This window comes from Archocentrus centrarchus, chromosome 6 (genome assembly GCF_007364275.1).
Source record: "Archocentrus centrarchus isolate MPI-CPG fArcCen1 chromosome 6, fArcCen1, whole genome shotgun sequence".
Classification (NCBI taxonomy): Eukaryota; Metazoa; Chordata; class Actinopteri; order Cichliformes; family Cichlidae; genus Archocentrus; species Archocentrus centrarchus.
In genome coordinates, this window is record NC_044351.1 from 26,758,669 (window position 1) to 26,782,651 (window position 23,983).

General features: G+C 40.6%; 1 pseudogene; it reads left to right on the forward strand.

Annotated features, from left to right (window-relative positions):
* The first annotated feature begins 11,530 nt into the window (after positions 1-11,530).
* LOC115782012 (immunoglobulin superfamily member 22-like) lies at positions 11,531-20,889 on the forward strand (annotated as a pseudogene).
* Positions 20,890-23,983: the final 3,094 nt, after the last annotated feature.

A 23,983-nucleotide genomic window follows, 5' to 3' on the forward strand; every position in this document is an offset into this window, starting at 1 on the left:
AAAAAAAAAAAAAACTGCTCCATGGCGGCGTAACAAGGTGCGACTGTCCAATAATCTGGGGTCCGGGGAACAGATCTCCATGCGCTCCGGTTTCTCCGTTGTCTTCACGGCAGGTGCATTTTTTTTTTTTTTTTTTACCTCATTCTCCCAAAGTAGGCTAGCTGCACTGTTCGACTCCGCAAATAACACAAGAAAGATCACAAGCAAGCGAGCATCTCATCCGGATTAAACAAATAAACACAATATGTAGCGCTACTGGGATACACTACCTTGTGTTGTTTTTCCTCTCATGAGCTTTTTTCCCATTAAAACGCCGCAATAGCATCACCAGACCCGCGTGTCAACGAGCACGGGGAGTAAAAATAAATAAAAAAATAGCTGGGGTCCAGGAAGGGTGTCGCGGAAAAAGCAGCAACAAGCTGAGGAATAACCGGGAGAGAACATGGTTTTTGTTTTGTTACAATGAAGGAGGGTATCTCCCGTTCCTGCACAGCTCTGTACGCCCATCAATTGAGCATCTTTACGGTGCAGAGCAACCTAACCTGGGAGAACGAGGAATGACACGTCTGACATCCAATTACAACTTTGCAATGTGGTTAGAGGAGGCGGGACGACTAGTTTGCCTTCACCGTTGCTTGGCACTCACACGATCCGCCATCCAATAGCTAAACGCACGTCCTGAAACTTGTTCAGCTTTCCTATTTTAACATATTCCCCAGAATTCAAGGACCTAAGTTAATTAGATGAACAATGATTAGTCGGTTTTCAGGAAATGAGGGAATAGCTCAACAAATTAAACCACTGAAATAGCGTTTGTAAGATTAATTAAAACACGGTGCACCGAAAAGAAATTCCAATTTTAGTCTATTTCTGATGTTGGATTTGTTAATTCCTTCAGAATTGTATTTCTCAATCAATTTGTTTCAGTCACACTGTTTCCATTTTTTTTTTTTATCTTTATATCACACAATTTAATTCCTCTGCTGGAGTCTATTCCGTTTAAAAGCACCAGATAAATTTCATTTTGTTTGCCAAAGTAAAACACAAAGCGACGTTCCAGTTGTTTAAAAGAAAATTAATTAGTGTCAATACTAGTAGTAGTAGTTAGTTTGTTGCGATTAATCGTAAGCCTAATACAAGAAGTGAGAAAATGCTTGAATATTTTATTCATTTCGTTATGAGGCTGGAAACTTTGAAGCTGTCCACACATCTTACAAATTATGTAGATATTATGCAGCCTTTGTGTGTGAGCTGTATGGCGACACCCTGTAGACAGGTCAGGATGCGCGCTTGAGTGCCGCCCAGTGGTCAAAGATAAATTAAATACATTTTTAAAAAGCAATGATTGCATATGTGTGGGAAAAGTTTTCATGACTGTCGTATTTTAATACGTCTGACCCTTTTAAATCTCGTCCATGCATATTATGATAAAAAAAAACAAAAAAACAAAACAGAACTAGAACTTATTTAAAAGCTTAAAAAAAAACTCACCATTTAAAAGAGAAGCTAAACTGGAAACAAAACTGTCTCTTTGTTAAGTTGAAGTCACAATATGGTTAGTTGACTGCCAAAATTAAACACATTACCATGTTGGTTATTTAGTGGCTGTGCAGCGTGGTGGGTTACATATTCGCCTAATAAGCAAATGCTCCAGTCTGGGAGGAGACACAAATCTCTTGGGGTTGTGTCAGGAAGGGAGTAGGTTTTATTTGGTGTAAAAGAAAAAAAAAAAAAGTCTTCCAAACCAAATATGTGAAGCTACCTGCTGTAGCGATTCCTTGTGAATAAGGGAGCACCTGAAAGTAGCTTTTTCTAGCATAGTAATTAATTCCTATAGTACATACTGTGTTGAGTTAGTATGGCTTCGAGATGGTAGGAATAGTAAAAGGTAGAATTGTCTCACTCTGACAGGTGGTATCAAAGAAGGGGTTGGGGGAGATGTCAGTTTGCTCGCACCCACACAGCCTGGAGAAGATGTCTAAGTGAGAATATCTATGGGCTGATTTGTGGGTGTGAAAGAAAAAGGGGGGGAAAGACATGTATGAGTAAAATAAAAGGAGCCTTAAATAAACCTCCAAAGAACTCTTCCAAAGAAGTCTTCCTTTATTTATGTTGAATGACACAATGCATTAAACGTGTGGTTTATCCGCGGTGAAATATAGGTCCATCCACCTGCAGCTACTGTAAGCTACGGATGCCATTACAAATCTAGATGGAGATCAAAAGACACAAAATCTGTCCTATAATATTATGACCTCAATTTAGTTTGTCCCAGCTGTCCCTTCTGAATCAGATGGATCACAAACCATAATCCCCTGTCTTTGTGGATTAATAATGTAATCTTCAGAGCAAACACTGAGCGTAAATGAAATGCTTAGGTATTCACCTGGGCCATATTGAAATGAGTGAATGACCTCAGTCAAGCATCATTCATGCTGAAACAAAAACTTCACTGCATTCACCTTGCTTCGGCTGTTGCAGTGAACAGCCAAGGTATTTCATCACACCCACACAGGGTTTGAAAGTCACCCAAAGTATGTAATCAAGTTGTTTCATGTACTCTTTTTTTTTTTTTTTTTGTCCTCCTCCCATTTGGATGCAGGACATTACCATGGGCCTTCTAAGGGACATTCTTCTTTACATTTGATTATCTAACTTGTTTTTGTAAGGCTTGAGATAAAAATAAGTCTCTTTTGTGCTATAATCTCCTGTTTGTCTGATCCTCAATTCTTTATTTTTCAGCCAGAAGCAGGCAAGCATCCAGTGAGCAGTGAGGGACCTTCACACTTTTAACTCATATTAAAGGTGAACAAAGTTTCACACAGCACATACAGCTTCATTTAGTGATAACTAGCACAAAGGAGAAGGTGTAAACTGGCTAAGTGAAAGACTAAAAATCATCTGAAACATGCTGATGGTCAGGTATGCATGTTTGTTATTTCTGTTTTAAATTGAACTCGTAGTGATTTTACTTCTCCCTCTTTTAGTCCTGCAGGAACATTTGGCACCTAGTCCAACCCTGCAGGGATTTCCATGCTTGGAAGAATCCAGGCGGAGGACGAGGTGGTGTGCAGTGGAATGATATGGGCAGAAAGGGTATGTTCAAGGTGGGGACAGATAAAGGTAGGCATGCTGCTGTTTTGTAGGGTATTACAGTAACCATGCCCATAGGGAAGAGCCAAGGCCCAGTAGGCTGTGAGGCACAAATTTAGCACTGAAGTTAGATACCACTGAGCCTCTGGGTAAGGCATCACTAGGGATTCAGTATGCAGAGGGCATTATCTCAGAATATGGTGATGTTTGCATTTTGAACAAAGAAAATGTGATGCAGACAAGCAAATGAGGAGAAACCAGCCTCGTTGTCAAGCCTTCCACAGTTTTAATCAGCAATTCAACTACACCAAGAATTGCAGCTTTTTAGCATTTCTCTCATTATACTCACCCAACATCTGCTTGTCTGTGTTTGACAATCTCTGCCCATCTGTCAGCCTGCCTGTCTGTCCGTCCGTCCTTCAACCTTCATCTCATTCAGTCTCTCACAAACACCCCGCCTCGCCGTCCTCCAACCTTCGCTTTTTCCTGGGCAGCACAGCAGCCCACAGGCTTTGATGAGAGGTCTAAGCTAAAATGTCACAGGGATTAAGAGGTTTTGCCTCCTGCATCCCTCTGGATCAGTTCTGGCTGCCCTCTGTGCCTCAGCTTCTTCCTCCCGAAACAGGTGCAGATTGGCATTTCTTTCTGCTCCTCTGTGTCCTATTGAATTTATTTCTGGAGAGGGAGGTGAGAGACTAACATTCTTCCATGTTTATAGATGAGTAAAGAGGAAACAGGGGATGAGGAGAGGTCTAGTGAAGGGATGGGGAGGAAAGAGGAGATATAAAAAAAAAAATCCTTTGAGCAAAGTATTTGAGCAAAAATTGGTTTTCTATGTCGATTCAATGGGATTATTCATTTATTTGTATCACCTTGGTAAATACTGAATCTTCCTGAATAACAAATGCACAGAAACAGACATGCCCACTCAAAGGACAAACGCAAAGTAATGAAAATTATGGGTTTTGTTTGTTTGTTTGTTTGTTTGTTTTTTAAAAGCTGGTGTTTAAAAAGTTTTAGAAGTTGCCTTTAATTTCTACAGAGTCACTGCACAGAAGATGGACACTTGCACTCTGCAGCTGTCTCCTGCAGCCATCCAAATACAGTTAGATTTGAAAATGAGTTGTCTCCAGAGAGACAACTCAGAGTGCAGCTCAGAGGGCCCATCACATAGATAGAGCTGTTGCCATATTAAGCAGCGACTGCAGTGTTCTCTCTGATTGCTTCTGCAAAAAGTTAAATAGACCCAAGCGCCCACACAAGTCCACCCTTTATCTTTCCACAAAGATTTTGTCAGTTGTGGAGCATTGCCGCAGTGAATTAAAGAGCAAGCTGCAATCCCATGTGAACAAGAGAAGAATCTAAATACAGAAACTGTAAAAATAGCTCTACTGTCCATGTTATGCTAGCTTTAAACATGTCAAAGTGTGGATTCTTCTATTTTCTTAGTCGTAAACGGTTTATCTAAGGAGGGGGCAAGTGATATCAAATGATATCATCAATGTGCTCTCTGATGTGATGAATCTTGCAGCTTCTCTGTGAAAGTACCAATTGCATTCATTATGTAGCCACTGAAGAAGCTCAGACAATTGCAATCTGAGTTCCTTTTGTAGTCTTAGAGGCCATCTTTTATCAAGAGTAAATGTCTATCCTTGGTGCTTTCTGGGATTCAGCGCTGACAGAAAATCTCACAAAATAAAATTCAACTAACTGATTCATTCTGTTTTGTGTTGTTGAGTATGACTGTGCTTAGAAAGAAATCTAGGTCATTTCCCCATCATTAATATGCCAGCCAGGTGTAGCGCAAAGAGGATTAGAGGGAAGCAATGCCAATAGGGCTCTCTATGTCTGCCTCTTCTTTCGATCTCTTTCTCTCAAATCAAACAATCACACTTAAGTGCTCCCCACGGTATTTCAAAGAGCACGTCCATGACAAGCAGTCAAAATTTGCAATAAAATATTTCTACATTATACCCAGCTCCAAGCATGAGCTTGTTTCAAACCCATTAACCAAGAAATATCCCCAGATTTTCTTCTCTGGCATTGCATAAAATCATTAAAGCAAACATCAGCTCAGATTCTGTACGTGACTGTTTAAATTAGTTTTCCTGCTCCTAAAAGTCACTAAAAGTACCTGTGGGAGTTGAGCAAGAAGCACTGCCTTATTGAGGAGAACAGCCATGAGCCAAATCCAGTCCTTCACAAATATGAATCCAGCTCACACATCTCTGTAAGTTCTCAATAACATTTTGGCCTGCTTGTTATCGTTATCTGCGCCCCATTCACATGCCAAACCAAACAGGCGGGTGTACCTTCACTGCACCTGCAGGTTAACATTTAATGGCACAAATAGGAAGGTTGATGCAGAGTGTAAAAAAGAAGCTTGTGTCGTTTTCGAGAGACAACTTCTGTTTTCAAAGGACATAATTACTGGTATCATTTTGATATTTGAATGGATATACCAGCAGAGATATGGAGATATGCAGAGGTTTGCAAAGCCACAAAGGAGCATGACCTTACAGCAAAATTTTCAAGCCAGTTTCAAAGTGATAAATCTGTAAAGGGTTAGGTTTCATTTTTATTTGCAGTTTCATGGCAGGCTAGGCAACATGGTACAAGCACACTACATGCTCAACATAGCTACTGAATTGTATTTATATGTATAGATTTGATCAAATGTAACAATAATTCCAGCATCTGTAAAATTCAAGCAGGTTATGAATTGTCTGTGTGGTAGCCTTCTCGTAAGACTAATCAGTTGTAGTTTATGCTTTATTTAGGTCATGCTTTATTTTTCTTGTGTTTGATTGCTGGTATTCCTTGCATGAGGCAATAAAGCAGAATAAACACGTTCTTCAAAGGTGCATCCAAATATCTCTCTCCATGTGCCATAGCCCCCGGGTCTTGGACCTGGGGTTTTGAATTTTTTGAAAGTTCATAGTTACAGTATGATTTATGTTTGGGTTCCTTGTGAGTTCTTTATTCTTTGCTTTGTTGCTTGAAGTTTACCTCTGTGGTATTCCTTTATATGTGAAGTCTTTAGTTCTTGTTAGTTTTAGTTACTGATGATTTTGTGGGGTTTGTTTTCAGTTAGTTCCCTCTGTTCCCTTTCTGTCCCTCCATCAGTCTTATCTCTGTGTTTGCCTTTTGTCTTTCAGCGCTCACTGTGTCAAGTTAATCTTGTTCCCCTGTGTAGTTGTGTCTTACTTCCTGTTTTATTTTGGTAGCTGCTGGTCTTTTGTATCTTGTGTCTAGCTTTACTTCCATTGTCATTTACTTAAATAGTTTCAGCTATGTCTTTTTACACAAATTACTTATTGTGTGTGTGTAAGACTGCTGACTTTGGAATAATATGCCAGGGGTTTTAAATCCCAGCCAGGGCATCCAGTAAGGGTCCCAGGCCACACAATGTCCACTTCAGGTGTTGAGGAACCAGGACATACTAATGATGGCTTAAGTGGACAAGGGATAAGAATAAGGAATTGTTGGAATGCTACAGTGAAAGGGGTTACATGAAGTTTCTTCAACACTCAACATCCAGACTAACATCAAAACAATGAGTAGCTCAGTGTTTCAACATCCACAAGAAGCAACTGCTATCACAACTAAAGACTGATGAGGTACAACACAAATGCTACGGCAAGGGGGGGGGGGGGCCTTAACATCAGGTCAGGGGACAGATGTCATCATCCCCACACTCCAAGATTGGGTACCAAGCCCCAAGAACAACTGGTACATTGAATGGCAGAGCAGCTAGATGCCAGCTACATTACCAAGATATCATAAAACAGCTGTTTTATGACAGACACTTGACAAGACATGGGAAACACAGGGGAAGCCTGAGAATTGAAAGAAGGATTAAATGCTAAGTAAACAATAGCCAAGAACAGAACTCAAATAACTAAACTAACAAATAACTAAGCTCAGGATCCAGTAACCGTCACAGTGGCAGAATCCAAGAAAAAGTCTCATATATGAAGAGTTAGACATGATTCACACCTTCTGGCTGAAGAAGCTAACTGCACTCCATGAGCACCTGCCAGCACAAATGTGGCAGCTGCTAATGGATGAGATACACTTGGAACGGCTGACCAAAAGCTGGACAGTCCTGATCCCCAAGGCTCACGGAACAAGGCTCCTGACTTTGAAAACAGCTAATCTTCAAAAAGTCCATAAAACCGAAAAGCACTGGGTTGGAGACCCAGGACCATGACAGTTCTGGGTTCAAATTGTCAGTTGGTGTCTTACTGTGTGGCCTTTTCTCGGTGTACCTGTGTGGTTTCCTCCAGCTGCCTTCCACAGTTTAATTAGAGATTCTAAGTGGGCCATAGGTACGGATGCAGTGTAATTAAAATGCTGAATGAATATAGATGTGAAAAGGTAAATATGGCATTTTGAGTCATTAAGACTAAAAAATGACTGTGCAAATGCAAACCCTTTGAGCAATAAAAGATCACTGGAACTTATAGATGAGAGCAGAAGGGCAACCAATTTTACATAAGATCATCTTGAAAACAAACGTTCTCACCTTATTTCTCCTATCACTGTTTAGATTGTGCTTTTTTTTTAAACATGCCTCTAAACTTAGTAATCACGTGCTTTGTTACATTTCTGAACATTTCAGTCATCAAAATTAAATCTTAAAAAGGTCTTGTTATCCAGCTTTCCTATGAACTTTTCCAGGAAACTTAGATACGACAATTAAGCACCAGAGTTTATTACTTAGAAACTACATTAAAGTGTGAGTTTTAGTAAAATGCATTTTACTATAACTGAATGACTTACAACCACAGGCCTACACAAGAGTATTCAGTGCAAATGCACTCATCTTCACCAAGACTGGATCATTCGACTGAAATCAGTTCTTTTTTTCACCAGTGCCTTCTTGACCAGGATATAGGCTGATGCTTTTAAAGCTCTTCTGTTTTTCATAGCAAGAGAGTTCTTTTTGCAATGAACTCACTCTGCACCAACACTATCTGTGCCCACCTGCTGCCTTTTGAACTAGTTTGGATATTTAAATATTCTTTTCCCTGTTAGACTCTCCAGACTCCCACTGCTTTCTGGACTTTTAATTTTCTTTCAACTTTCATTGCAATATTTTAGGTTTCTCCTTTTTTCTTTTTTTTTCCTTACTTTTTTGAATTATTGTCATCTTTACTTTTTTACTAAACAATAGAGTTTTTATTTGTTGGCTGTTACGCTGCTTTCCCTCCTGAGCATCAGCAGTGGATTTTTCTTCCAGATCCTTTATAGCAATAGCAGAACTGGTGTAAGAATATGCAAAATGTCACTAAAACTCAATGTATCAACAATATTTAAAGTTAAATCTCTCAATATACAGACTTACATACTTATTAGGTACACCAGTTCAACTACTCTTTAACAAAAACATCTAATCAGCCAATCATATGGCAGCAACTCAGTGCATGTAGACATGGTCAAAGTGAAGAAAGATTATTTAGGTGACATTGAGGGTGGCATGATTGTTGGTGACAGATGGGCTCGTCTGATTATTTCAGAAACTGCTGATCTACTGAGATTTTCCCTCAGGAAGCTAATAGTAACTCAAAGAAACTCTCGTTGCAACCAAGGTGTGCAGAAGAGCGTCTCTGAATGCACAAAACGTTGAACCTTGAAGCAGATGGCCTACAGCAGCAGAAGACCATGCCCAGCGCTACTCGTGTCAGCTAAGAACAAGAAACTGAGGCTATAATTGACACAGGCTCACAAAAAAATTGGAAAACAGTAGAGCACCTTTGGTATGCAGTGGAATGGGACAGTTGCATCATGGATGTGCAGCAGACAAAATTGTGTGATGCTCACTCAGGTGCTATCATGTCAATATGAACCAAAATATCTGAGGAATGTTTCCAGCAATTTGTTGAATCTGTGCCACAAAGAATTAAGGTAGTTCTGAAGGCAAAATGTGTGCATAGCAAAGTGCCTGGTGAGCATATTTATTGAATAGTATGCTTCTTATCAGTCTGCTGTGATTAGGCTTTTGCTCAGTGTCAATTGAGCATTAGTAGGAGCTAGAGCAGAAAGAGAAGTACAGGAGACAGCAAAAATGAAAAAGTGAAAACACAAAGGAACAAGAAAGAAAGAAAAAATCGAATGACAGTGGACCATAACATTTTAAAGTGTTTATTAATGCATGGTATGTTCAACAATTGCAATTTATATCAATAATTTCCCTTATCATGCATACTGGAATCAGCCAATAAAATTTCTACCATTTGTAGAAAACTGTAAAGTGTGATTTTCTGTGTTTTCAAATTTTCAGAAAGAATATCAAGAGTGTGACCTCAGTGGTAATTATACATACTTCTTCTTTTCCTCTGTTAAATGCCCATTGTCTCAGTTGGAAGAGAAGGGGAAAAAAATGCTGTAATATTTTTTTCTCATCTATGCAGTTTTCATATACTAAATTACTATCTAATGTGAAACTGTGTGTCTGCAAGGAATTATTGTCTGTAGTTTAATAGTTTATCATGTATTAGACACAACTCAATTTTGTGTGGTTCTCAGCAGATGGTATAGCTTTTAACGTCACATCCTGAAGAGCACACAAGGTATGAGATCAACAGAGGATGATGACGTATGGGTTAATGGATGTATCTTTGCGGAATGTACATACATATTCAACTTGTAATGATATAATCGGACCCCTAACTCTGAAGCAGAAAGGAAAATGTTCATCAGAAATGGAAGCTGCTAGAATCTCTCTGTCAGCACATGCTCTTTGGAGAACATTAATGCCTTATAATACTAGCCTGAGATAGCCCACAGAGTGCCATCAAATAAAATGACCTGTGGGAAATATTAGCATTATGGTCCAACTGAGGGCAGCCTCAGCAGGCATAACCCAGAACAGATCACAGCCTTATTTGTCCAGAGACAGGACACAGCAGGGGTTTAAGCTGAGTGCGATATCATGGCTCATCCACCAAAAAGGAACCAAGAAACAAGTGTAGACCAAACTGGCAGGATCCCACAGAGAGTGGAGCATTGTGTGGATTAAGGACATCACAAAATGAGACATTTGGGTTGGAAGCAGTATGACCAGAAACCTTTGGTGTAGACTAAATTTATGAAAAACTAAAAGCTGCACTGTAACAAATAAGTTGGTTGGCTGTGTGTCCTGTTTTTTTTTTGTTTTTTTTTCTGAAATAATAGAGCCAAGGTGGGAAATAAAAATCCTTTTGCAATTTGCCATGCTGGCTGCTGCGTGAGCGAGAGGAGAGAGGAGAGAGAGAGAGAGATCAAGGACGCCGAACAAAGAGGCAGAGAAGTAGGCAGGGAAAAAAGGCGTTCTTGTGTTCCACTTGCAGTGAGACAGCAACCTGTTCAGCACTTTGTAGCTTGCAGTCACTTGCTACTCGGTTAGACTGTAGAGTTATTCCATCAAAGAGTTTGCTGGGGCTGCTTAAAAACGACACTCTACGCCAGGTATCAAAGCTTACTGCACTAATTAGCTCTCAATGTGTAGTTATTTGCTGCAGGAGGGAAAACTTACATAAACTTCTTGGATTTACATTCTTTATCACTCATGTTGAGATTAATAGCTCGCTCGCGTTGGCTTTTAAAGTCAAATTTACGCGTTAAACCCAGGCTGAGAAAAGAGGTTGGATTTGTTTACTGGATCACAGATGTAGACATGGTCATGTGCAGTGAAATTTTTCTTTGTTTTTTTTCTTGAGAAATTCTACAGTGTGTGACATTTTTGCATGCATTAACAGCACACAGAGCTTGAAATTTGCTCACACTTTCACAGAGGTTTTACATGTCTAATGTTGTTTGCTCAGCTTCTCATACTATGTATTCATTCTGTTCACACAAAGAAGTAGATACACCAGTGCACATGCAGAAAGATAGAAATGAGGGTTGGGCATGAGGGAGAAATCCAAATTCACAGTAAGAAAGAAGGAGCACAGTTCATCAGTGGTACAAACACAATGCATTATCTCACACAGCAGGTGTGTGGATTACCTTTTTAATTGGATCATAGTGAGAGAACTGGAAAAGGCAAAGGTCTATTGTAGTCACTGTTGAAAGGAGGATGAGCAGAGGAAGGGAGGTGAGTTACAGTCTTGCATGCTTTTGGAAACACAAACCCAGTTACCACAGGAAGATGTGTGTTTAATGCATCCCGTACACTTGTGTATACACTTAAACACATTCAAGTATATGAGGACCAGCGTGGGGCAACTTGGATATTAGCTGTGTCACTGTGTCAGTTGGTTGTCCCCTGTGTCCTTGCCCCCTCCTATCTACTAGTAGGGGATGTCAAAGATGTTACACCCAATAAAGTCCCATGGAAGTGATGTCTAAATGATTTTTTTAAAAAAAACAAAAAAAAAAACCTATAATTTCAAATATATATTTTTGTTTGTTTAAAGCCAGGGACTGTTAACTCCACCTTAACATCATCCTCATGGCAGCAGAGCTTCTCCAGACCTCCAGGGTCAAAACAGAGCATATGGAACAGCAAATGTCAGAGAGGCAGATGTCCTCCTCCTCCCTGAGCTCCACCAAGTTCCGTAAAGTGGCTCCAGGCTTGGCTAGGATCACGGAGGGTAGGACGATCCTCTCCTTTTCTTCTCCTTTTCTTTCTTACTGTTAAGCCACATTATTTTGCATTTTAGGCAGCTGTAACTGTTGCCTATTTGCACATGATTCTGATGTTCTTACTGTGGATGTGCTTGAATCACCTTTGGAGCACTCCAGGGTTCCGCATAAGACCTCCGCTGTGGTGGAGTCCTTCAGCCAGGTACAAAAATCCCCCAAGTCCCAGAGGGAGAGTCTGTCCCAGATTTTGAAGAGAAGCTATGCCCCATCACTGCCCAAGAGGGTGAGGTGAACCGTTCATTCCACACCAGCTTGAAATTTCACAAAATGCCTTTTGCATCTCCCAGAGTCTCTCTTCACATTGCATTCCAAACAAGTGTGAGCCCTTGAGACTCAAAGAAATGTATGTGCCAGCTAAATTTAGATACTTGTCCACTATTTGCCTAGAAACAGCGTATGACACAAATTAAACTCCACTGGGAAACAAAAGTTTGATGTGATGAAAAAAGTTTGATGTAAGTATTTTTTGGGTGATGTTACTGTGGCCCCCATCTGACCAAAGTCCTAACAAAGACCTCACAAAGGACAGAAACACTGTTATGGAGACTACATGATACTCATCACTTGCACCGAAGAAAGCCTTTGCTGCTCATGCTGAATACTAGTGCCTGTTTAGCATAAACTGTACGTGTTTGAATCTGATTCACTCTAGCTCTACATGTAAATTATAGATTAAGAGACATGCAGAAAATTGCCCATCACAATATGCAGAACACTGTGGAGTAGCCATAATATTATCATTCATGGAACAACCCTACAGCTACTGGTCTCAAAAGGAAAACAGAAAATGATCGTCCTGTATCATTTAATGTTGTGTTTAAAATAAAAAAAAATCACAATGCAAAAGAAAAAATGTATTGCTATTATTGAGCAAGTAATAAACATTAACCTGATCTGTCTCTTTGTCATACATCAGTGACAGTCCAGCATTCAAGGCAAAGGTGACTGGGAACCCCCAGCCCAGTGTAAGCTGGGAGCGAGCTTGTGGGTTCCCACTGTCTGATGCAGCAAAAATCTTTCTATGACATCAACAAACACCATACTGAAGGTTTGTAAAACTACATGGCTCGTCCTTTTCCTCATCTATCACAGTATTTTGTTGTGAGCTTTTGTTTCTTCAAACAAATACAAAGCTGCAGTTAAAGAAAATAATGGTTCTAGCTCTAAAATGAACAGCTTTGCATGTACTTGTGTACTCTGTTTTGTCAAGTTTTCCACTGAATACTACTCCTTTGACAAATCAGTCATGCCACTGATTTTTTGAAGTTAAGTGTGTGATTGCACCATCAATATCTGTGTTTCTGTCACTGAATCCCAATACATTTACATCTAGACACTTTAAAGTATGTAGTCAAAATGTGTAACTTTAAGAAAGTGACTGTGCTCATAACAAACTCTTGCTGGGGGCTAGTGACCATGTACGGCCTATCATTAAGCTGAACAACTCTGCCGTTTTGGTGCTGTCAAGTGAGACGGCACACCGTGCATCATGAGGAAAAGTAGATGGGAAGAAAAAAACTCTCCCTGAACCTTTTATCTATAACCACTCTGGAGTGGATTTAGTGCTTTCTCTGTACCAGCCGGGGAGCTTAACTGAAGCTTAAATAGCTATTATAAAGCAATTAACTCGTGGGTGCTGACATATGCATCTCCCCTTGCCATCTGTTTCTCTGGTGAGGGATGACTGTTAAGTTCGAATGGTAAGTGTTTAGGAGTTATTCCCAGCGTGACGCTGCCTTCTACTGCTTGAAATGAGTACTGCAGTGGGATTAAAAATGACCTGATAATGCAATGACAGTGTGACAGTGTGTCTTGCGGTATGCATTAAACTAGACATGTTGATTTGTCATTTTCTGTTCATTTATTGAATGTGTAATAACTTTTCTCCACATTAGATCAGAAGCCTGACCTTGGAGAATGCTGATGTCTACAAGTGCATCGCCTCCAACAAGCGTGGAGAAGCCATCTTCTCCATATTGCTCACTGTTGCAGAAAATAAGCTAGCCATATCACATAAACATGTTGTCTGAAAGTCTTCTGCTCAGTTTGACTCCATTTTCCACCCGTTGCCTCAGGTGAAAGTTGCTTTCTCTTTGTTTCCAGATCCAGCAATGGACTTCAAAAAGATGCTGAAGAAGCAGTAGGAGCACACGCATGTTGTCTAATATTAACTGTGACACTCCTAGAGCGTGTCAAGGTGCGATGGAGCATTCTTTGATCCACTGCCAGCCTTTTTTTTTATTTTATTTTTTTATTTTTGCATGCATCCAGAAATACCCACAGGACATGATCTAAAGAGCTCCACTGTGAACCATTGTTGCTGGTCAGACTGAGGTTGATGCTTTTGCACTGCACATATTCATACACTATTACTCATGCATGCAAACAAGCTTGAACAATATCATTCTTCTTTTGCAGTGGTGTGGAGTAGAGAAGGGAGAAGAAAAAGCCACCTACAAAAGAGGAGACGTTAAAGATTCTGGCTGGAGCTCACAAAAGGGACTATGAGAGGATATGTGCCAAGTACGGCTTCCCCGACTTCAGAGGCATTCTCAAGAAGCTGAAGGAGATGAAGAAGAAAGTGGAGGTGGAGGTAGGCCTGTCATACAGAGAACTTGTGCATATGACATAGGATCAGATAAAGATGAACAGGTTTGGGATATGATATAAAAAAAAACCTGTTTAAAATAGAGCAAGAGGGAACTGGGAAAAGTTTGCACAGCTTGGCAACAAAGGTATGTTGCAAAGTAAAAGTCAACTGATGTGAAAGTGGGAAATAAATGTCATAGCTCACTTTTTCGGTTTGTTAAATAAATAAGTATTTGAAAATTTGATATGTTTTACAAGATGGTGCGCATGTTGAAGCCCCTGGAGGACATCACCGCCAAAGCTGATGCTGGCGTCGTCTTTGGCGCTATCTTGGAACTGAAGGATCCAAACATCAGGATGCGGTGGATTTTGGTAAAACAGATCTGTTTTCTGGTTCTCTGCCAGAGTCTGCTTATTTATGCATGTTTCCATGACAGAAACCACTTGTGATTTCTCCCTTCATCCTGGTATTTTATTTGCGATTCAGGGTGCAGAGCTGCTGCGGGTCCAGTACTCTCATGGGAAATATGAAGTGAAACAAATGGGAACAAAGCACATGCTGTGCATTTCTAGTGTGTGCCTCAGTGACATGAGCACCTACACTCACACAGACTTTCAGCCAGATTCAGCATCATAGGAACATCCAGAGTGGAACTCGGGACTGCTTTTTTTAATTTGCATTACTTAACGCCATCCGTTCAGTGCCAGTATTTATTTGACCCAGTTGACCCATAGAGATTATTTGTCCTCTTTTGAGGTTTCTCAGTCAGCTCATATTTCTCAAAAACCCATATATAAAAAAACAGATTGTCAAAACTGTCATAGTTGTTAGTTGGTTTGTAATTTTAGGGATTTTTCATTGATTGGGCAATAAAAACCTTTCTTGTCTTCTACTACGTCTCATTCAGAACCTTTTAAATTCTTATCTGACTTCAAGCTGAAGAACGTGATGGAGCAACAGACTGCTGTGATTCAGGTCCGTCTTTCCAAGAAGACAGATCAACCACTCATCTGAGTATGTGGCTCAGCAAGGCCATGTTAGGATTTAATTACACTTTTATGCAATCTTATGATATCCCATATAAAATGAGACTGAAGATTTTTCTTTTTAAAAAATACTCGGATTTCTTGACATCTCATTGACTCCAGTGAAAGCTACAGTATACTGCCTTCATTTGAGGAAATGTAAAACACCAGGGAACTACAAGACTGAAATGCAATGCGGAAATTGTTTTCCCAGAAGTGTTTTTGTTTTTGCAGGAAAAGGAAATAAAAAGAGATGAAAAGTTTGATGCCCCCCTGTCTGAGGATGGTCTGACCTTGACACTGGAAACTATAAAATCAGCACTGGCACCCTCACTGAAACTACCTCACTGAATGTATGGGCAAGTATACAAGGTTTTTAATTGCTTTTACTAACACACAAAATAAAATTATTTTGTCTTGTTTTTGTTATGTTTTGTTTTTCCCAAAAGAGCTATCTTGTTTTTCCCTAGTATTTCTAGGGAAACAAACCTTCACAGCTGAGATATGAGCAGCTACTGCCTTGTTTCCCTCCCCTGAGATTAGAGGCTTCGCTCCTTCATAGCTATGCAAAACAACATCATCTTCCCTGTTTTTCAAATGAAGATGTATGGGTAGTGCAATAAATCCTCCCTCCTAGTGCTGAGTTGAAAGTAATCCAACCAAATCCCTGCTCACAACAAGCTCATTTATTACAGCTCTGCCTAACAAGACATTTACTTGCCCAAGGTACAAGTTGGGGCATGTAAATATCTTTACAAGGACATGTGGCTGTCCTCTGGGTTTGCATAGCAATTGAGGTTGTGTTAATTATAGTTATTCATGAATATGAGCACACTCTTTTTCTGGGGCTGAATATAAAAACGAACCTAGTAAGTGTGTAAGCATTTAAATTCTGTTCATAGTTTCACTTTGTAATAATCAGTGTCTGTGGCTCTACTTTTAAAATTACTAAAAACTTCAAATGTAGTATGATAATAGAGTCCAAATAACTCTAAACCACCCCTCTCATTTTCGTTCTTGCTCTGTTTCACTTCCATGTAGGGATTCCCATCAAGTTTACCAGCCATTTGAAAAATGTCTGCGTGCATGAGAGAGGCACAGCCCGTCTGGAGTGAGACATGAGCTCCAAGGACTTGCACATTCGCTGGCTAAAGGATGGGTGTGATATCACAGCAAGCGGGCACTGCATCTTCATGCGCGAAGGAAAAAAGGGCCGAGGTTATTATAGAAGACTGTCTGCTCGCAGATGAGGGAGAGTACTCTGCTGTCTGCGTTCAGGACAATGAGACACATGAATATGTCACATCTGCCAAAGTCACTGTGGATGGTAAGAATTCTGATTTGTATAGAAAAAGAAGTCATGCACTCTGAGGTGAAGGTGCATGAGGTGAAGGTCCACTGATCACACAATACAGTAAATTGCAGTTACAGAAATAGAGAAACAGAAAATTAACACAATGCTGTTCAAAAAAGACTGTCAGTGCCAAAAACGATACACTGTGGAAACAAACCATAAGCCTGCTGTGTGTAATAGTGCATTATTACACGGTAACAGAATAGTGGTTAGAATCAGTGTACATCCTGTCACACTGTTAGCTATCATTTCTTGTCAGCCTCACACCTCATGCTCTTCCTTGCAACATTACAGTGAAAAAACTTTCAAGTATGGCAACCTATCGTTTTCACTCTTCTGTAACTTCCTATATATTCTGTTGTCTTTCCCTTGTTGCACTCCCACACATCCTCACTCCTCTTTCATGGGCAGGCTGTTACCCCTGCAGAATTTTAATCTGAGCAGGCTCCACCATGTTCACAAATTGCTCTCAAGTTCTGTAAATATGCTTTACAACACCCATACTCATGACTGCCACCTTGGGGCTTTTGACAATTAGATGGATTATTCTGGATGTGAGGACTTGCACAGCTAAATAACACTAGCATATTTTGGAGCCTAAAACTAAAACAGACTTCAACTGTTGTTTCTGAATCAAGCTGATGCGACTGAGAAAAACTGTACAATATGAAAATGTAGCATAACTGATTAATAATGAATTCTCTGAATCTTAATTTTCTCTAAGTTCTTTCTCTGTGTGGTGCCAGAGCGTTTTGCCTCAGTGAAGAGTGGTATGTCAGATGTTCAGTGTTCTACAGGCTCCCCTGCAGAGTTCAGTGTTGTTCTTTATGATGACAGGGTGGATGGAGTGTGGCCTAAGGATGGGGAGGAGGTAAGCATTAAAATGAAATTAGATAAATGAGTTGTTAGCTCTTAATCCTCAAATGTATTTTATTTATGTAAATGTGGCTAATGTTTGATCTTTTAATTTGCCTACATACTGTATACTCACTGGCTACTTCATTAGTTATAACTGTTGAACTGTTTGATAACCCAGATATCTGATCAGCCAATCACATATCAGCAACTTATGGGAATTAATGGGAAAGAAAGATGACTTAAGTGAACTTGAATGTGGTATGGTTGTTGGTGTCAGATGGGCTGGTCTGATTATTTCTGAAACTGCTGATCTACTGGGATTTTCCTGGAGAACCATCTCTAGAGTTTACAAAGAATAGCCCGAAAAAGAGAAAATATCCATTGAGTGGCAGTTCTCTGGAAGAAAATGCCTTGTTGATGCCAGAGATCAGAAGAGAATGGCCAGACTGCTTTGAGCTGATAGGAAGGCAATACTAACTCAAATAATCTCTCATTAAAACAAGGTATGCAGAAGAGCATCTCAGAATGCACATGTTGAACCTTGAAGCAGATGAGCTTAAAGCAGCAGAAGACCACACTCGTTGTCACGTGTCCGCTAAGAACAGATAATTGAGGCTACAATTCACACAGGCTGGAAAGATGTTGCCTCATCTGATGAGTCTCAGCTTCTGCTGCAACATTCAGATGGTAGGATCAGAATTTGATGCAACGTATGTGAAAGCATGGATCCATCCTGTTTTATAATGGTTCAAGCTGCCTCTGGTGGTGTAATGGAGTGGGGGATATTTTCCTGGTGCATCTCAGGCCCTTAGTACCAACTCAGCATCATTCAAACATCACAGCCTACCTGAGTATTGTTGCTGACCATTTCCATCCCTTCATGACCAAAGTGTACCCATCTTCAGAGGGTGAAGCTTGATAGTTGAGTATGTATTTACTGGTGAGGCAGGATTTCCATGCATGAGAAAGCTTCCTGCCACTGTTACACAGGAAAATCAGGGCAACTCTGACATTCAGGCAGTCAACCTCTCAGATCTTTTATAAAGTCACAGATTCAAAATGCAGATACATTTTTTTTTTTAATTATTCCCCCTCATTATGGATGTTTACAGGATGTGTGTGAGAAGACAGTGGTGCACTTATGCTTCATCTCAAGAGTAACTGTAGTATTGCTGACATGTGATTAGTGGGTGACAACACATAGTTGTCAGTTTTGAAAAACCTAGCTTACTTACTGATTTCTTTAGACCACCCAAAGCCTCCACAAGGGAAAGTTGAGTTCCTTGAGCTGTCAGGAAAGTGTATCAAGATGAAATGAAAGGCTCCACAGGACAAAGGGGGTAAAAAGTTGACCAGTTTTGTAATCGAACACTGTACTGTAGGTAAGAGCTCCTGGAACAGGGTTGGAGAAGTGGGCAGCAGCACTACTGCCTTCACCGATGACAAAGTGGAAGAGGGCCATGCATACCAGTATAGCATCAGAGCTGTCAATGCAGAGGGAATGAGTGACCCTCTGGAGACAGAGGAGGCCCATGCTGGAGAGCCCATAGGTGAACATTAACTTCAGCTTCTATCATCATTAATCATCTTGACCTTCAATCAGCTAATTATTATCAAAATTAGCTCTTAGAACAACTAGGTGCAACTGTAGAGGGACGGTAAAGAGAAGTGCTTTATGAATCAAAGTGGAGAACTGTAATCACAGTCTTACTGTAATCATTTTTCAGTTTCCCACCCTTGAGTTTGGCATTTTGGCTTTAACCACCCTTTGCTCTTCTAGTTACAAAAACTAGAGGAGCTCCTCTAGTTTCTGTAACTAGAAGATTGGGAGGTGTGTCTTATTAAGAAACTGAGGACACTGCAAGCTCATACAGTAGTCAACTACTTTATCATCTATTTTACTCTTTGGAAAATGTTTACCAAGTTCATGAATTAAATGTAAAGCTGTGCCATTTCTCGTAGACTTTTATATGATGTTTATCCCCTGCTGACCATTTGAAAGTAAACAGATTTAATCCATTTCTCCATTAGCATCACTTTTCATTTGTGGAGGCTACATTCAGCTATTTTATATTATCCATGCTTCTTTTCTTTCTGCTCCTAAATATTTGATTTATTGAAGAGTATTATAAAATCTGGCTTTCTCCTGTAGGAACTAATGACCTCATAGTGGTGGTTTGCCCTTTGTCCTTCCTTAGTGATTGTATTCTGTAGCAAGAAGTCACTTAAGATGTAATTTTGTTGCTTCCATGGCCTTATGGAAACGTTTGGATTTGTCAAGAGAAATTTACAGTAATTTCTACTTCTCATTCTCCTCCTGCTGTACTCAGATGTTCCCAGACCGCCAAAGAACCTCCACTAGATAGAGGAGGGCCCATGACACAGTGACTCTGCAATGGGATCACACCCCAGAGCTGGCTGGTGAGGATCAGGGAGCACATAATGCCATCCTAAAATGAGACACAAGTACAGCTTCCTGGTGTACTGTGAGCGAGCGTGTTTTCAGCAGCAAGTACACTGTTACTGGACTGCTTCTAGGAAGGGAGTACTATTTTAGGTTCATTGCACCGAACTTGATTGGTGACAGTGATCCCTTAGACTCAAAGGAACCTTTCATCATTGCCAAGGAGAAAGGTAAAAGGGGATAAGTTGTATTTCTCAGTCTTGATGCCATGCATATGAAATGACTATACATGCTGTTTTCTCAGCTTTATTTGTGTCTTCTGTCTGTTTCCAAGAATGCATCAGCAACCTTCAGTGGAAGGATTATGTATTACCTCCACATCAGGTGAAACCTGTTTTCCTTCCTGCCGCTGAAGGACCAGGCTATTCTCAGAGATCTCAACTCCACCATGAGCTGTGCCTATCAGGGGATGCCATCACCACAGGTATGATGTCAGTGTCCATAATATCTGTGCAGTAATAATTAAAACATCTTTGTTGGTTTTATCACTGCTGTTGCCCACATGGAAAAATAATTTCCCTTTGTAGGCTTGCTGGTATAAGGGGGAATCGATGATCTCTGACTCCCCTCAGTTTTGGCACAGCACAGCCAGTGGATTGTGCACATTGGTCATCCCCAATTGTGGAGCCCAGGACCAAGAAGAATACACTCTGGTGCTGGAAAACCCTCTGGGGATTGCCAAGTGCTCCTGTAACCTAGTAGTCTATGGGAGGTTTTGACAATGAGAGTGTTGAGAGTGCAATAATTCACCAATTAAATGATAGTATATTGTAATTCGCCTTACTAAATATCTCTGTATGCCATGATTTCCAGATAAAGATGACAAGGGTCTGCTGGAAAGCCTGACCAATCACAAAAACAAAGAGAAGCTTATTTTGTAAGGAGTCTGCAATAATACACACATATCCCCCTATGTGTGTTATGTTTGTGTATTTGGATGGTGTTCTGTAACTGCAATTTCCAATGTGTGAACTTGTTCACCCACATGGCAATAAACTTCATTCATTCATTCATTCATTCATTCATTCATTCATTCATTCATTCAATAAACTTCATTCATTCATTCATTCATTCATAAGTGGTGAATTATCTTGTGCATACATTACTATTGGGACTTTCACTCATTTTGGCATGATTAAGTTCTATTTTTTGACTGATTATAATTATTAGGGCCCGAGCACGAACTGTGCGAAGGCCCTATTGTAATTGCTTCGTTTATTATTTTTTTTTTTTTTTTTTTTTTTTTTTTTATTATTATTATTATTATTAGGGCCCGAGCACGAACTGTGCGAAGGCCCTATTGTAATTGCTTCGTTTATTATTATTATTTTTTTTTTTATTATTATTATTCAGGCAAATGAATTGGCTTTTTGGGGGCTTTATCATATTCAAAAACTCATGAAACTTTGCACATGCGTCACACCTGGTGAAAATTTAAGTATTTTAATGGGCTCGGGCAAGGGCGCGCCTAAATGGCTCGCTAGCGCCCCCTAAACTGGAGCCCCACCGCTGTGTTTCACGTACATGAATGAAACTTCATACACATGTATATCATGTCCAGGCGCACAAAAAATCCTCTTGGAGCCATGCCCTAAACCCAACAGGAAGTCCGCCATTTTGAATGAATTATGCAAATTTGGCGATTTGCAGCCCTCACACTTTTTCTAATAACTCAGAGGTTTTAGACGTTATCATCTTCATATTTGGTTTGTCTAACCTACACCCCCAGGGGAATCTAAATCTCGAAAATGGTGAGTTTTTGCCAAGGGGGAGGGGTCCTTATGCCCCTTTGAACTTTGATCATTCGCCATGAAATTTTGATTGCCTCTCATTCATACCTACATGATCCAATGTGCATCAAACTTCTCCAGTAGGATGAGGGTGCCCCCCTGAACACATACATATGACAATATTTAATATCAGTCGCAGCGCCACCTAGTGGGAACAGGAAATGTCATATTTTACACTTGGAGGTCCAGCTCCAAGGTGGTTTAGCAGAACCATCTCAAATTTCACCTGGAAAGCCTTAAGAAGTTGGACTTACTGTGTTTTCAAAACTGTGAGTTTTTGACAAAAGGGCGTGACCCTTATGGGACGGCAAAGTTCGATGATTCGCCATGAACACAAAAATGGCTGTAACTCAAAGCCAACTTGCCCAATCTGGCTCAAACTTCAGTGGTGTGATAAGCATGCTGCCCTGAACACACTCATATGCATAAAGTCCATAAACGTTAGAGCGCCGCCTAGTGGCAGCTCGGAATATCTTAAAATAGCAAGTTTTTTGAGTAGCCCCGGAGCTACGTTTTATCTACATGTATGAAAATGTACATGCTCATGTAACATCCTAAGACGTACAAAAAAGTCTCTTGGACCCATACCCTAAACCCTACAGGAAGTCGGCCATCTTCAATTGAAGGTGTCAATTTTTGCGATTTCCACGCCTGCTATTTGAACGAACTTGTCCTAGGGCATTTCACCCAGTGACACCAAATTGGCTCCAGATCATCTACACAAGTAGCCCATCAAAAGTTATTCAGGGTTTTGTAGAATATTGAACGGTGTTGCCATGGCAACCCTCTGAATTTGGACTTTTTTCAATTTCAAATTCACAGAGATTCTAAACATCAGCCCCTGGGCTGTGCTTTCTCTATGTACCTGAAAATGTGCCTGCTGATGTAAGATGCTAACATCTACAAAAAACTCTCTTGGACCGATAGCCCAAACCCAACAGGAAGTCAGCCACGTTTACTTTAAAGTGTCATTTTTGCAGCATTTTTCGCCTTTTTCAGGCCTTTTTGCCTCAACTCCTCCTAGGGCATTTGACCCAGTGAGACCAAAATGGCTCCAGATCATCCACACAAGTAGCCCATCAAAAGATATTCATGGTTTTGTAGAATATTGAACGGTGTTGCCGTAGCAACCCTCTGAATTTGGACTTTTTTTCCATTTCAGGCCCAGATAGGTTCTAAACATCAGCCCCAGGGCAGTGCTTGGTCTGTGTACCTGAAATCGTGCATGCTGAAGTAACATCCTAACACGTACAAAAAAGTCTCTTGGACCGATAGCCGAAATCCAACAGGAAGCCTGACATGTTCTAATTAAGGTGTCATTTTTGCAGCATTTTTCACATTTTTCAGGCCTGCTATTTGAATCATCTTCTACTACAGCTTTTCATCCAGTCACACCAAAATGGCTCCAGATCATCTACACAAGTAGCCCATCAAAAGATATTCATGGTTTTGTAGAATATTGAACGGTGTTGCCGTAGCAACCCTCTAAATGTGGGATTTTACTCATATACCACAGTGCACCAAATTGTTACATCTCTGACATACATTGTCCGATCTGCCTCAAACTTCACAGGCTTAATGGGAGGGTAAGGGAGACCGGACACACCCCTCTATCAGCTTTGTTTCACACTCATAACGCCACCTAGTGGCAACAGGAAATCAGTAGGACACTGATACTCATCATCCTATGGTCATTACAGTTTCATTGATGGCTGCAGGCATTACATAGAGCATTGTGACATATTAATTAGTGGGCACTCACCGACGCCACCTAGTGGAAGCGGGAGACGATCGACGCGAAGTACGGCTAGCCTGCTGAGCCGTCAGCAGCCGGGTGAGCCAGCTACTCTCTCGTCTGCGAGAACCTCAGAGCGCGGTTCGGCTGGAGCGTGCCACGGGTCGACGCGCGGCTTGGCTGGAGCGCGCCAGGGGTCGACGCGCGCCGGGTGCGAGGGCCCGCTCATCGCCGCTTGCGGCTTTAATTAGGGCCCGAGCACGAACTGTGCGAAGGCCCTATTGTAATTGCTTCGTTTATTATTATTATTTTTTTTTTTTTTTTTTTTATTATTCAGGCAAATGAATTGGCTTTTTGGGGGCTTTATCATATTCAAAAACTCATGAAACTTTGCACATGCGTCACACCTGGTGAAAATTTAAGTATTTTAATGGGCTCGGGCA